Genomic DNA, 15929 nt, shown 5'->3' with positions numbered 1-15929 from the left:
ATATCCTTCCTATATCTCCCACCATGAACCCTATAGTTATGCCCCCTTGTAATAGCTCCATCCACCCGAGGAAATAGTCTTTGGAGTTGATGGAGAAGATCCTGAGAGGCAGGATTTATGAACATTTAGAGAGGTATAATATGATTAAGAATAGTCAGCATGGCTTTGTCAAAGGCAGATCTTGCCTTACGAGCTGATTGAATTTTTTCTGGATGTGACTAAACACATTGATGAAGGAAGAGGAGTAGATGTAGTATATATGGACTTCAGCAAGGCATTTGATAAGATGCCTCTTGCAAGGCTTATTGAGAAAGTGAGGGGGCATGGGATCCAAGGGAACATTGGTTTGTGGATCCAGAACTGGCTTGCCCACAGGAGGCAAAGAGTGGTGATAGATGGGTCATATTCTGCATGGAGGTCGGTCACCAGTGGAGTGCCCCAGGGATCTGTTCTGGGACCCTTACTCTTTGTGATTTTTATAAATGACTGGATGAGAAAGTGGAGGGATGGGTTGGTAAGTTTGCTGATGACACAAAGGTTGGAGGTGTTGTGGATAGTGTGGAGGGATGTCAGAAGTTGAAGCGAGACATTGATAGAATGCAAGACTGAGTGGAGAAGTGGCAGATGGAGTTCAACCCAGATAAATGTGAGGTGGTTCATTTTGGCAAGTCAAATTTGGATAGCGAAATATAATATTAATGGTAGGACTCTTGGCAGTATGGAAGATCAGAAGGATCTTGGGGTCCGAGTTTATAGGACACTCAAAGCAACTGTGCAGGTTGAGGCTGTGGTTAAGAAGGCATATGGTGTACTGGCCTTCATCAATTGAGGAATTGAGTTTAGGAGTTGTGAGATAATGTTGCAGCTATATAGGACCCTGGTCAGACCCCACTTGGAGTACTGTGCTCAGTTCTGGTCGCCTCATTACAGGAAGGATGTGGAAGCCATAAAAAAGGTGCAGAGGAGATTTACAAGGATGTTGCCTGGGTTGGGGAGCATGCCTTATGAGGATAGGTTGAGTGAGCTCGGCCTTTTCTCCTTGGAGAGACGAAGGACTAGGGGTGACCTGATAGAGGTGCATAAGATGTTGAGAGGTATTGATCGAGTGGATAGTCAGAGGCTTTTTCCCAGAGCTGAAATGGTTGCCACAAGAGGACACAGGTTTAAGGTGCTGGGGAGTAGGTACAGAGGAGATGTCAGGGGTAAGTTTTTCACTCAGAGGGTGGTGGGTGCGTGGAATGGGCTGCCAGCAACGGTGGTGGAGGTGGATTCGATAGGGTCTTTTAAGAGACTTTTAGATAAGTACATGGAACTTAGTAAGATAGTGGGTTATAGGACAGCCTAGTAATCGCTAAGGTAGGGACATGTTCAGCACAACTTTGTGGGCTGAAGGGCCTGTATTGTGCTGTAGTTTTTCTATGTTTCTATTAAATGGTCGCTGCTTGAGCAGCATAGCAGATCGGGAGAATCGTCCCCCTTGAACTTAATCTGGGTGGAGCCATGTTGGGTGCGGCGATGCAATTTCGCTGCATCAATTCCTCGCCCTTGGGCTGCTTTATTTGTAAAATCCTGTCCTGAGGTGACTTCGCCCTTCGGCCTGGGCAGTATGGGTTTTGCCTGTTTCAATGGCCTTGTTAGGGACAGACCCTCTGACGACAAGTGCAGCACTGATGTTCTTGCTCCTCACTGTATTGTGGAGAGACTTCCCGTCTAGTTCTGGAATGCCATGATCTCACACTCCAATCACCATCTCTGGGCAGCAATTGGGAGGCATGAGCGTTATCCACTGGGGACTTGGTTCTGCAGTATGGGAGTCACTCAAGGCTGAGGACAGTACTGTCTATGGACCCCTGAAGCACCTTGGCCCCTTTTTCTACATTTTTATGGGAAGGGGTCAGCACTATGGCTTTCTTGAGGTCCAGAGTTGGAAATACTGACCTGTACTCAGTGTTCCGCCAATTTCCATAGTCTCATGAAGAATTCAGTGACTGCTTCCCCAGGGAGTCTGTTTGCCCGATTAAACCTGAAGTGTTGCAATGTAATAGACAGTTTAGGGTTGCAGTAGTCCAATAGATTTTCAGAAGATTTTGACTCCGAGCTGCCGGGTAGGTTAAACTTTTTATGATGCTGGAAGTCAGGGCTCCACGAGCGTTCAGGAGGACAACATTTTGCCGGTTGTTCCCTTCTGTCACATTTTCCTGGAAGAAATATTTCATTCTTTCCATGTACTGGGACCAATCCTCCGCACCCGCATCATCAGGTTCCAGTTTCCTATGCAGTAACGTTTTCAATATTTCCCTGTCACTCTCTTGCCTGGTTCATTGAAAGGCAAAGCTGTCTGAAACTTTTCTTGTTCCTCATCGCCAGTGTAATGACTCGGGAAGCCCAACTGGAAAGGAACATAGTTTATTACAGAATGCAATACACACTAGTCCCTGCCTGGGACTCCAGTTCAACAGGCCCAGTCCTGGGCCTGCCTTATAAAAGGTAATGAGCTCCAGCTGGGCAGGCCACTGCCTGTTACCAGGGCAATTCATGCTGAATGAGTGCTGGGATCCCCGTTGTTCGTAATCTATATAAATGATTTGGAAGAGAATGTAGGTGGTCTGATTAGTAAGTTTGCAGATGACACAAAGATTGGGGGAGCTGCTGATAGTGAGGGGATTGTCAGAGGATACAACAAGATATAGACCAGTTGGAGAAATGGTCGATGGAATTTAATCCAGACAAACGTGAGGTGATGCATTTTGGAAGGTCTAATGCAGGAGAGAATTAATCAGTAAATGGCAGAACCCTTAGATGCATTAACATACAGAGTGATCTGGGCGTACAGGTCCACAGTTCCCCAAAAGTGCCAACACAAGTGGATAAGGTGGTCAAGAAGGCATATGGCATGCTTGCCTTCAACGGTCGGGGCATAGAGTATAAAAATTGATGTTATTTTGCAGCTGTATAGAACTTTAATTAGGCCTGATTTGGAATATTGCATACAGTTCTGGTCGCACACTACCAGAAGGATGTGGCGGGTTTGGAGAGGATGCAGAAAAGGTTTACCAGGATATTGCCTGGTTTGGAGGGGATTTGCTGTGAGGAGAGGTTGGAGAAACTTGACTTGTTTTCACTTGAACTTCAGAGGCTCAGGGATGACCTGATAGAAGTTTACAAAATTATGAGAGACATGGATAGGATAGACAGTCAAGGTTCATTCTCCCAAGGTAGAAATGTCAATTACTAGGGGGACATAGGTTTAAGGTAAAAAGAGGAAAATTTAAAGGAGATGTGAGAGGCAAGTTTTTATACACAGAGGGTGGTGCTTTGGAATGCGCTGCCAGAGGAGATGGTAGAAACAGATACAATAGCAAAGTTTAAGAGGCATCTTGATAGATACATGAATAGGCTGCGAATAGGGGGATACAGACCCCCTGTAGAGGCAAAAGGTCTTTGAGTTTAGAAAGGTGCCATGTGTCGGTGCAGGCTTGGTGGGCCGAAGGGCCTGTTACTGTGCTGTACGATTCTTTGTTCTTTGTTCTAGTGAATAAAGTATTATTTGTTACAACTTTGAGGGGAATACAGGAGCAGAGGGACCTCAAGGTTCAAGTACATCATTCTCTGAATGTGGCAAGGCAAGTTGAAACAGTTGTTAAGAAAGCTAATAGGATTCTTGGGTTTATAAATAGAGGTATAGAGTACAAAAGCAGTAGCATGATGCCACACCTTTACAAATCATTGGTCAGACCACATTCTGAGTATTGTGTTCAGTTCTGGGCACCTTATTGAAAGAACGATGTTAAAGCCATAAAGAGAGTGCAAAGGAGATTTACTAGAATGATACCAGGAATGAGGAATTTTAGATACAAGAAAAGATGAGAGAAATTGGGCTGATTTTCCTTCTGCAGAAAAGATGAAGAGGTGACCTTACTGAGGTGTTCAGAATGATGAACAGTTTTGATAGGGTAAAGGAGGATATTCTGTTCCCACCTGTTGGGATGTCAGTGACGAGGGGGTCCCAATTTCAAGATGTTCGGCAAGAGAGCTCGGAGAGATCAGAAGAAATTTCTTTACTCGGAGAGTTGTGGGGATTTGGAATGTGCTGCCTGGGAGAGTGGTGGAGGCAGATTCCATTGGAGGTTTCAAAAGGAGCTAGATACATATTTGAAAATGATGAATTTAGAGGACTGCAGAGATAGGGCTGGAGAATGGGACTAAAGAACAAAGAACAAAGAACAGTACAGCACAGGAAACAGGCAACTTCGGTCCTCCAAGCCTGTGCCGCTCATTGGTCCAACTAGACCATTCGTTTGTATCCCTCCATTCCCAGGCTGCTCATGTGACTATCCAGGTAAGTCTTAAACGATGCCAGCATGTCTGCCTCCACCACCCTACTTGGCAGCGCATTCCAGGCCCCCACCACCCTCTGTGTAAAAAGCGTCCCTCTGATATCTGAGTTATACTTCGCCCCTCTCACTTTGAGCCTGTGACCCCTCGTGATCGTCACCTCCGATCTGGGAAAAGGTTCCCACTGTTCACCCTATCTATACCCTTCATAATCTTGTACACCTCTATTAGATCTCCCCTCATTCTCCGTCTTTCCAGGGAGAACAACCCCAGTTTACCCAATCTCTCCTCACAGCTAAGACCCTCCATACCAGGCAACATCCTGGTAAACCTTCTCTGCACTCTCTCTAAAGCCTCCACGTCCTTCTGGTAGTGCGGCGACCAGAACTGGACGCAGTACTCCAAATGTGGCCTAACCAGCGTGCTATACAGCTGCAACATCAGACTCCAGCTTTTATACTCTATACCCCGTCCTATAAAGGCAAGCATACCATATAGAAATGCGAGGTTATACACTTTGGAGGAAAAGAAATGCGAGGTTATACACTTTGGAGGAAAAGAAATGCGAGGTTATACACTTTGGAGGAAATAATAACAAATGGGATTACTATCTCAATGGAAACAAATTAAAACATGCTACCGTGCAAAGGGACCTGGGGGTCCTTGTGCATGAGACGCAAAAGCCCAGTCTGCAGGTACAACAGGTGATCAAGAAGGCAAATGGGATGTTGGCCTATATCGCGAGGGGGATAGAATATAAAAGCAGGGATGTCTTGATGCACCTGTACAGGGCATTGGTGAGGCCGCAGCTGGAATACTGTGTGCAGTATTGGTCCCCTTATATGAGGAAGGATATATTGGCATTGGAGGGAGTGCAGAGAAGGTTCACCAGGTTGATACCGGAGATGAGGGGTTTGGATTATGAGGAGAGGCTGAGGAGATTGGGTTTGTACTCGTTGGAGTTTAGAAGGATGAGGGGGGATCTTATGGAGACTTATAAGATAATGCGGGGGCTGGATAGGGTGGAGGCGGAGAGATTCTTTCCACTTAGTAAGGAAGTTAAAACTAGAGGACACAGCCTCAAAATAAAGGGGGGTCGGTTTAAGACAGAGTTGAGGAGGAACTTCTTCTCCCAGAGGGTGGTGAATCTCTGGAATTCTCTGCCCACTGAGGTGGTGGAGGCTACCTCGCTGAATATGTTTAAAGCGCGGATGGATGGATTCCTGATCGGTAAGGGAATTAAGGGTTATGGGGATCAGGCGGGTAAGTGGTACTGATCCACGTCAGATCAGCCATGATCTTATTGAATGGCGGGGCAGGCTCGAGGGGCTAGATGGCCTACTCCTGCTCCTATTTCTTATGTTCTTATATGCCTTCTTCACCACCTTCTCCACCTGTGCTGCCACCTTCAAGGATTTGTGGACTTGCACACCGAGGTCCCTCTGTGTTTCTATACTCTTGATGGCTCTGCCATTTATTGTATAACTCCCCCCTACATTAGTTCTTCCAAAATGCATCGCTTCGCATTTGTCTGGATTAAATTCCATCTGCCATTCCTCCGCCCAATTTTCCAGCCTATCTACATCCTGCTGTATTGTCCAGCAATGTTCATCGCTATCCGCAAGTCCAGCCGTCTTCGTGTCATCCACAAAGTTGCTGATAACACCAGTTACACCTTCTTCCAAATCATTTACATATATCGCAAATAGCAGAGGTCCCAGTACAGAGCCCTGCGGAACACCACTGGTCACAGACCTCCAGCCGGAAAAAGACCCTTCGACTGTTACCCTCTGTCTCCTGTGGCCAACACAGTAAGAAGTTGAACAACACCAGGTTAAAGTCCAACAGGTTTATTTGGAGCAAAAGCCACACAAGCTTTCGGAGCTCCAAGCCCCTTCTTCAGGTGAGTGGGAATTCTGTTCACAAACAGGGCATATAAAGACACAGACTCAATTTACATGAATAATGGTTGGAATGCGAATACCTACAGCTAATCAAGTCTTTAAGATACAAACAAAGTGAGTGGAGAGAACATCAAGACAGGCTAAAAAGATGTGTATTGTCTCCAGACAAGACAGCCAGTGAAACTCTGCAGGTCCAGGCAAGCTGTGGGGGTTACAAATAGTGTGACATGAACCCAATATCTCGGTTGAGGCCGTCCTCATGTGTGTGGAACTTGGCTATCAGTTTCTGCTCAGCGACTCTGCACCATCGTGTGTCGTGAAGGCCGCCTATTTGTCACACTATTTGTAACCCCCACTTGGAAAGAGTGCAGAGGAGATTTACCAGGATGCTGCCTGGTTTGGAGGGTAGGTCTTATGAGGAAAGGTTGAGGGAGCTAGGGCTGTTCTCTCTGGAGCGGAGGAGGCTGAGGGGAGACTTAATAGAGGTTTATAAAATGATGAAGGGGATAGATAGAGTGAACGTTCAAAGACTATTTCCTCGGGTGGATGGAGCTATTACAAGGGGGCATAACTATAGGGTTCGTGGTGGGAGATATAGGAAGGATATCAGAGGTAGGTTCTTTACGCAGAGAGTGGTTGGGGTGTGGAATGGACTGCCTGCAGTGATAGTGGAGTCAGACACTTTAGGAACATTTAAGCGGTTATTGGATAGGCACATGGAGCGCACCAGGATGATAGGGAGTGGGATAGCTTGTTCTTGGTTTCAGATAAAGCTCGGCACAACATCGTGGGCCGAAGGGCCTGTTCTGTGCTGTACTGTTCTATGTTCTATGTTCTACTAAATTTGTAAGGCTCAACCTCCCTTTTACAAAACCATGCTGTCTATCACTAATAAGATTGTTCCGTTCTAAATGTGCATACATCCTGTCTCTAAGAATCCTCTCCAACAACTTCTCTACCACGGACGCCAAGCTCACTGGCCTATAATTACCCAGGTTATCCCTGCTACCCTTCTTAAATAACGGTACCACATTCGCTATCCTCCAATCCTCAGGGACCTCACCTGTGTCCAATGAAGAAACAAAGATTTCCGTCAGAGGCCCAGCAATTACATCTCTTGTCTCCCTGAGCAGTCCAGGATAGATGCCTCAGGCCCTGGGGATTTGTCAGTTTTAATGTTACCTAAAGAAGATAACACTTCCTCCCTTGTAATGGAGATTCTCTCTTACGGGTCAACACCTCCCTCTGAGACACTCCCAGTCAACAAGTCCCTCTCCTTTGTGAATACCGATGCAAAGTATTCATTTAGAATCTCCCCTATAACCTTGGGTTCTAAGCATAATTCCCCTCCTTTGTCCCTGAGAGGTCCAACTTTTTCCCTGACAACTCTTTTGTTCCTAACATATGAATAAAATGCCTTAAGATTCTCCTTAATCCTGTCTGCCAAGAACATTTCGTGACATCTTTTCGCCCTTCTAACTCCCCGTTTGAGTTCTTTCCTACTCTCTCTGTATTCCTCCAGAGCTGCATCTGTTTTCAGTTGCCTGGACCTAACGTACGCCTCTCTTTTCTTTGTGATCAGATCCTCAATTTCCCTGGTTATCCACGGCTCTCGAATCCTACCTTTCCTGTCCTTCCTTTTTACAGGCACATGCCTGTCCTGCAGCCTTATCAACTGTTCCTTAAAAGACTCCCACATGCCAGACGTGGACTTACCCCCGAACAGCCTCTCCCAATCAACGGCAACCAATTCCTGCCTAATCCAGCTATAGTTAGCCTTCCCCCAATTTAGCACCCTACCCTTAGGACAACACTCGTCCTTGTCCATTACTATCCTAAAGTTAACAGAGTTGTGGTCACTATTGGCCACATGTTCCCCTACCGAGACTTTGATGACCTGACCGGGCTCATTTCCCAGAACTAGATCCAGTATAGCCCCCTCTCTAGTCGGGCTATCTACATACTGTTCCAAAGAACCTTCCAGTACGCATTTTACAAATTCCTCCCCGTCCTGACCCCCAGCTCTAAGCACTTTCCAGTCTGTGCCAGGGAAATTGAAGTCTCCCACTACAACAACCCTATTTTTTCTGCACATATCCAGAATCTCCTGACATATCCGTTCCCCCACTTCCTGTGGGCTGTTGGGTGGTCTGTAGTACACCCCCAGCATAGTGATTGCACCTTTCCTATTCCTGAGCTCCACCCACAGCGACTCATTACATGACCCCTCTAAATTGTCCACCCTCTGCACCGCTGTAATATGCTCCCTAACTAATACCGCTACTCCCCCACCTTTTTTAGCCCCTCCTCTGTCTCGCCTAAAACACTTATAGCCCGGCATGTTCAGCTGCCAGTCCTGTCCTTCTTTTAACCATGTCTCCGTCACTGCAACTACATCCAAATTCTGTGTAAGCATTAAGGCCCTTAGTTCGTCTGTCTTACCCGTTACACTCCTCGCATTGGAGCAGATGCACTCCAGACTCCAGGCCCAGTCAGGTCATCCTGCTCCAGAATGCTCTTCTTCTTATCTAGCCTTGCCCTGGCCCCCAGCTCGACCCCAGCCTCAGTACTTACTGACCTACTGTTTTGATCCCCACCCCCCTGCCACACCAGTTTAAACCCTGCCGAAACACTCTAGCAAAACTCCCAGCCAGGATATTTGTGCCCTTCCAGTTAAGGTGTAACCCATCCTTTCCGTACAGGTGCCATCCTCTCTTGAAGACTTCCCAATGATCAATGAATTTGAAACCCTCCCTCTTGCACCAGTCCTTTAGTCACGTGTTCAATTGTAGAATCTCCCTGTTCCTGGCCTCACTAGCACTAGGCACTGGGAGCAGTCCAGAGATTGGTACCCTAGAGGCCTTATTTTTTAGCCTAGCACCCATCTCCCTGAATTGCTCTCGTATGACCCCCCTGCTCTTTCTACCTATGTCATTTTCACCAGCTGGGTGACTAGCTGGGTAGCTGCGGTTGCACACTGGCACAGTGGTTAGCAATGCTGCTTCACAGTGCCAGGGACTTGGGTTCGATTCCTGGCTTGGGTCACCGTCTGTGTGGAGTTTGCATGTTGTCTGTGTGGGTTTCCTCCGGGTGCTCTGGTTTCCTCCCACATTCTGAATGACGTGCAGATTAGGTGCATTGACTCAAACAGGCGCTGGACTGTGGCGACTAGGGAAATTTCACAGTAACTTCATTGCAGTGTTAATATAAGTCTTACTTGTGACTAATAAATAAACTTTACTTTTAGCTCTTTCGGGTGCTGGTACAGGTACGATGGACTGAATGGTCTCCTTCTGTGCTGTAATATTCTGTGATTCTGATTCTAAGTCCTTGTCAATGTTTGGGAACCCAGCACTTCTTCAAATTGAAAACTTTATCTTTGATTCCTCAATGCAATATCTGAAATCACTTTTAGCTTAACTTGCAACCTTGTAATTGTGGCACAGAAGCACTTTTCAAACCTTGGGAATATCCATTACACTGTAACTATTTCATTTTGGGAGCACAGATTTTAGTTGCCAGTCAGTCATTTTGAAGTTTTATGACTTTCTGTGGGAAGATATTTTTTATTACTTATTCTGTTACTTTTACAAGTTTGCCTTATTTGCGAAGGGCAGTGTTTACAGTTTGTTGTTCTAAGAACCAAAGTTTATGATTTTGTTTTGGAACTTGAAGATAGTCTGGCCTGGTAGAAATTTTACAGCTGTTGTTAATGCCAGCTTTTACTGGCTAAGACAGGATCGTAACACTGAATAAAGTGGGCAAGAACCCTTGCAGATTTTGGCCTTGTTAAATACTGCATTTTTTTTGCAATTGCACTCCTGAAATAAGAGCGCCTTTAAAAAGACTAGCTTAGCTTAGAATAGCGTAAAAGGCTTGCCTCATCATTCACCAACTACCCTCCCAAAATAACACATTATCAAAACCTGCATATATTTTATCGGAGAGCACAGCTTGACCTCTTTGTTTTACTTCGTGGAACTTTCAGGAGCTAATTGGTGGGAGTTCAGATAAACAGATTGCATTCTAACAGCCACAGCAGGACAGGATCCGTGTGTGCAGAGAATGACAGTGATAATATCCCTGTAAGGGAAAGAAGGGAAAATGGTTAACTCCTTGATTGCTGCAATTGGAGATTCATCTTAAAGCTGATGTTTCATGGATCGAGTCTTTCTGCCCTCCTATTCAGTGTCGTAAAACGTGGACTGCTTATTTAAATCCATCATGTCTGATTGGGATGATCTTTTTCAAGTCTTCTTGTCCAACACATCACCTGTTTCTTTGGCACTTTATGACATCACGGATTTGTACCTGTTATTTTCCACTTACCTTGTCAGGGACACATTCCTTTCCAGTTTCTAGTTCTGACAAAGGGAACAATTTCCAAACAGCATCCAGTCTGTGGAGCCGTTTCTGTTAGTGCTTGTCAGTCCTTGGTCTCCAGACCACGACAGCATTCTGCTTCTGTTTGCTATTTCTGGGGGAAATTAATTGGCTTCCATGCTGAGCCAGTGGGTCAGGCCTGGGCAAGTCAATCACCATGAATAATACGAGGCCAGGAAATGCAGGAATTCAGGGGCCCACCGAGACAGATCCAAAACTTCCTGAGCTATATTTTTGGAGTGACTCTTTATCCATAGAATCCCGACAGTACTGAAGGAGGCCATTTGGCCCATCGAGTCTGTACCGACCACAAATCCACCCAGGCCCTATTCCCGTACCCTTCATTTACCCTGCTAATCCTCCTGACACTAGGTTTAATTTAGCATGGCCAATCAAGCTAACCTGCACATCTTTAGACTGTGGGAGGAAACCGGAGCATCTGGAGGAAACCCACGCAGGCACGGGAGAACGTGCAAACTCCACACTGACAGTGACCCGAGGCTGGAATTGAACCCGGGTCCATGGCGCTGTGAGACAGCAGTGCTAACCACTGTGCCACCATGCCACCCTTTATGGGCAGCTAATGGTACAAATTGGTGGAATGTGTCAGCTGTACCTTGGTGAAGCAATCATGTCTTTGAGTCAGAATGCTGTGTGTTCAAACCCACTCCAAGAACTTGAGTATATGGTGCTAAAGGACTGTTGCACTGTTGGAGATGTCATCTTTCAAGGCTTTGTCTAACCTCTCAGGAATGAATCTAGTTCCCATAGTGCTATTTTGAAGAGTAGGTGCATTCTCCCCAGTGTCCTGGCCAGTATTTATCCTGGGGCAGTGAATTCCACAGATCCACGACCCTTTGAGAGAAGTAGTTTCTGCTCACCTCTGTTCTAAATCTGCCATCCCTTATCCTAAAACTGCGACCTCTTGTTCTAGATTGCACCACAAGAGGAAGCACCCGCTCCACGTCTACTTTGTCCATCCCCATTATCACCTTGGACACCTCAATTAGATCTCCTCTCATTCTTCTAAACTCCAGGGAGTATTGGCCTAAACGGCCCAATCTCTCTTTGTAAGACATCTCTAGAATCAATCTAGTGAACCTTCTCTGAACTGTCTCCAGTGCCACTACATCTTTCTTCAAATACGGAGACCAAAACTGTACACAGTATTCTAAGTGCGGTCTCACTAATACTTTGTACAATAGTAGCAATACTTCACTACTTTTATAATCTATTCCTTGAGCAATAAATTCTAAAATTCTATTTGCCTTCCTTATTATCTGCATACTAGCATCTACACCCAGGTCCGTCTGCTCCTGCACCACATTTAGAGCTTTATCCTTTATTTTATATTGTCTCTCTGCATTCTTCCTACCAAAATCAATCATCTCACATTTCTCCACATTAAGCTTCATCTGCCACCTCTCTGCTCATTCCACCAATTTGTCTAATTTCCTCTTAGAATCGTAGAATCATACAATGCAGAAGAGGCCCTTCGGCCCATCAAGTCTCCACAGACATGTGTGAAACACCTGACCTCCCATCTAATTTAATCTGCCAGCAGTTGGCCCATAGCCCTGGATGTTATGATGTGTCAAGTGCTCATCCAGATACTTTTTAAAGGACGTGAGACAACCTGCCTCCACCACCCTCCCAGGCATTCCAGACTGTCGCCATCCTCTGGGTAAAAACGTTTTTCTTCACATCCCCCTCTAAACCTCCTGCCCCTCACCTTGAACCTATGTCCCCTTGTGACTGACCCTTCAACTAAGGGGAACAGCTGCTCCTTATCCACCCTATCCATGTCGCTCATAATCTTGTACACCTCAATCAGGTCGCCCCTCAGTCTTCTCTGCTCCAATGAAAACAACCCAAGCCTACCCAACCTCTCTTCATAACTTAAATGTTCCATCCCAGGCAGCACCCTGGTGAATGTCCTCTGCACCCCCTCCAAGGCAATCACATCCTTCTGATAATGTGGTGACCAGAACTGCACACAGTACTGTAACTGTAGCCTCACCAAAGTACAATACAACTCCAACAAGACTTCCCTAATTTTGTAATCTAAGCCTCAGTTGATTTGAAGTTCTACATTATCCTCCTCATGCCTCCAAGTTCCATATCATTCACAAATTTTTAAATTGTCCCCTGTGCACCAAATTCCAGGCTACTAACTCCACTGCAAACCTGACATGAGAAACATCTATTAACCACCACTCTCTGTTTCCTGTCAGCCAGTTGTATCCAGGTTGCTACCATTCCTTTTATTCCATAAGCTATAACTTTACTCACAAATCTGTTGTGTGGCACTGTATCGAATGTTTTTGACAGTCCATATACACCACATCAACATTATTACCGTTATCAATTCTCTCTGTTACTGCTTTAAAAAACTGCAGCAAGTTAGTTAATTTCCCCTTTAGAAATCCATGCTGGCTTTCTTAATTAGCCCCTATTTGTCCATGTGACCATTAATTTTGTCCCAAATTATTGCTACAAGCTTCCCCACCACTGGCTTGTAGTTGCTTGGTTTATCTTTAAACCTTTTCTTGAGCAAGGGTGTATGGTTTGTAATTCTCCAGGCCTCTGACACCACCCCCAAGTCTAAAGAAGTCTGAAGAGTTACATCTAGTCCCTCTGAAACCTCCACTCTCACTTCCTTCAGTATCTTTGGTTGGAATTGAGAAACCTGTCCCACTGGCAGGATTTCCTGCGCACGTCAAAGTCAATAGACTTTTGCAAGGCTCGCTGCATTTTCCAGCCCTGCTGCAACAGGGCTGCAAGATTCTGTACCTTGGATTCCTTGGGAGATGGTGACATGATGGTAACGTCACTGGGCCACTGATCGAGAGGCCTGAGTTCATGCTCTGGGGCCATGGATTCAGGTTCCATCATGACAAATGGTGGAATTTAAATTCAACTGTTCTTTGTCCTTTTCCAAAGTCAGCCTAAAACTTACGATACATTGATTGTGATTTGATTTGATTTATTATTGTCACATGTATTAACATACAGTGAAAAGTATTGTTTCTTGCGCGTTATACAGACAAAGCATGCCATTATAGAGAAGGAAAGGAGAAAGTGCAGAATGTAGTGTTACAGTCATAGCTAGGGTGTCGAGAAAGATCAACTTAATGCAAAAGAAACATAGAAAAACTACAGCACAAACAGGTCCTTCGGCCCACAAGTTGTGCCGAACACATCCCTACCTTCTAGACCTACCTATAACCCTCCATCCTATTAAGCTCCATGTACTCATCCAGGAGTCCCTTAAAAGACCCTATTGAGTTCGCCTCCACGACCACTGACGGCAGCCAATTCCACTCGCCCACCACCCTCTGTGTGAAAAACTTATCTCCCCTGTACCTACCCCCCAGCACGTTAAACCTGTGTCCTCTCGTAGCAGCCATTTCCACCCTGGGAAAAAGCCTCTGAGAGTCCACCCGATCTATGCCTCTCAACATCTTATACACCTCTATTAGGTCTCCTCTCATCCTACGTCTCTCCAAGGAGAAAAGACCCAGCTCCCTCAGCCTATCCTCATAAGGCATGCCACTCAATCCAGGCAACATCCTTGTAAATCTCCTCTGCACCCTTTCAATCTTTTCCACATCCTTCCTGAAATGAGGCGACCAGAACTGAGCACAGTACTCCAAGTGGGGTCTGACGAGGGTCTTATATAGCTGCATCGTTATCCCCGGACTCCTAAACTCAATCCCTCGATTGATAAAGGCCAGCACACCATACGCCTTCTTAACCACCTCCTCCACCTGCGGGGCCGATTTCAGAGTCCTATGGACCCGGACCCCAAGGTCCTTCTGATCCTCTACAGTACTAAGAGTCTTTCCCTTTATATTGTACTCCTTCATCCCATTTGACCTACCAAAATGGACCACTACTCATTTATCTGGATTGAAGTCCATCTGCCACTTGTCTGCCCAGTCTTGCATCCTATCTATGTCCCTCTGTAACTTCTGACATCCCTCCAGACTATCCACAACCCCACCAACCTTCGTGTCGTTGGCAAACTTACCAGCCCATCCCTCCGCTTCCTCATCCAGGTCATTTATGAAAATGACAAACAGCAAGGGTCCCAGAACAGATCCCTGGGGCACACCACTGGTGACCGACCTCCATTTAGAAAAAGACCCATCTATACCCACTCTCTGCTTCCTTTGGGCAAGCCAGTTCTGGATCCACTGGGCAGCAGCCCCTTGGATCCCATGCCCTTTCACTTTTTCCAGAAGCCTTGCATGGGGGACCTTATCGAAACGCCTTGCTAAAATCCATATAAACCACATCTACCGCCTTCCCTTCGTCAATGTGTTTAGTCACATTTTCGAAGAACTCCACCAGGCTTGTAAGGCACGATCTGCCCTTGACAAAGCCATGCTGAGTATTCTTGAGCATACTAAACCTCTCTAAATGCTCAGAAATCCTGTCCCTCAGGATCTTCTCCATCAGTTTACCAACCACTGAGGTTAGACTCACCGGTCGGTAATTACCTGGGCTATCCCTATTCCCCTTCTTGAAAATAGGAACCACATCCGCAATCCTCCAATCCTCCGGCACCTCTCCAGTCTCCATCGACGACACAAAGATCATCGCCAGAGGCTCTGCAATCTCTGCCCTCGCCTCCCACAGTAACCTGGGGTACATCCCATCCGGACCCGGCGACTTATCTATCTTGATGCCATTCAAAGATTCCAGCACAACCTCTTTCTTAAAGTCCACATACTCAATCTTTTCAGTCCACCGCACGCCCACAGTACATCCACCCATGTCCTTCTCCTCTGTGAAAACCGAGGCAAAATACTCATTGAGCACCTCTGCAATTTCTACTGGTTCCGTACAGACTTTCCCGCCTTGACCTTTTATACGCCCTATTCCTTCACGTCTCATCCTTTTACTCTTCATATATTTATAGAACGCCTTAATCCTACCTGCCGGGGCCTTCTCGTGACCCCTTCTGGCTCTCCTAATTTCCTTCTTTAGTCCCTTCCTACAAGCTGTATACTCTTCTAAATCCCTATCTTCGCCAAGCTCTCTGAGCCTTTTGTACGCTTTCCTTTTCTTCTCGACTAGGTCCTGCACAGCTTTCGTGCACCACGGTTTCTTTAACCGACCAACACCTCCCTGTCTGCTCGGAATGTTGTCCTGTTGAACTCTAGACAGACATTCCTTGAAAAACTGCCATCTCTCTTCAGTACATTTCCCCGAGAATACCTCCTTCCAATTTACTCCTCTAATTTGCTGCCTTATGTCTTCATATTTCCCCTTACTCCATATAAACACTTTCCTAGCTTG

Source organism: Mustelus asterias, chromosome 9, assembly GCF_964213995.1.
Source record: "Mustelus asterias chromosome 9, sMusAst1.hap1.1, whole genome shotgun sequence".
Taxonomy (NCBI): domain Eukaryota; kingdom Metazoa; phylum Chordata; class Chondrichthyes; order Carcharhiniformes; family Triakidae; genus Mustelus; species Mustelus asterias.
This window is presented reverse-complemented; position numbering follows the sequence as displayed.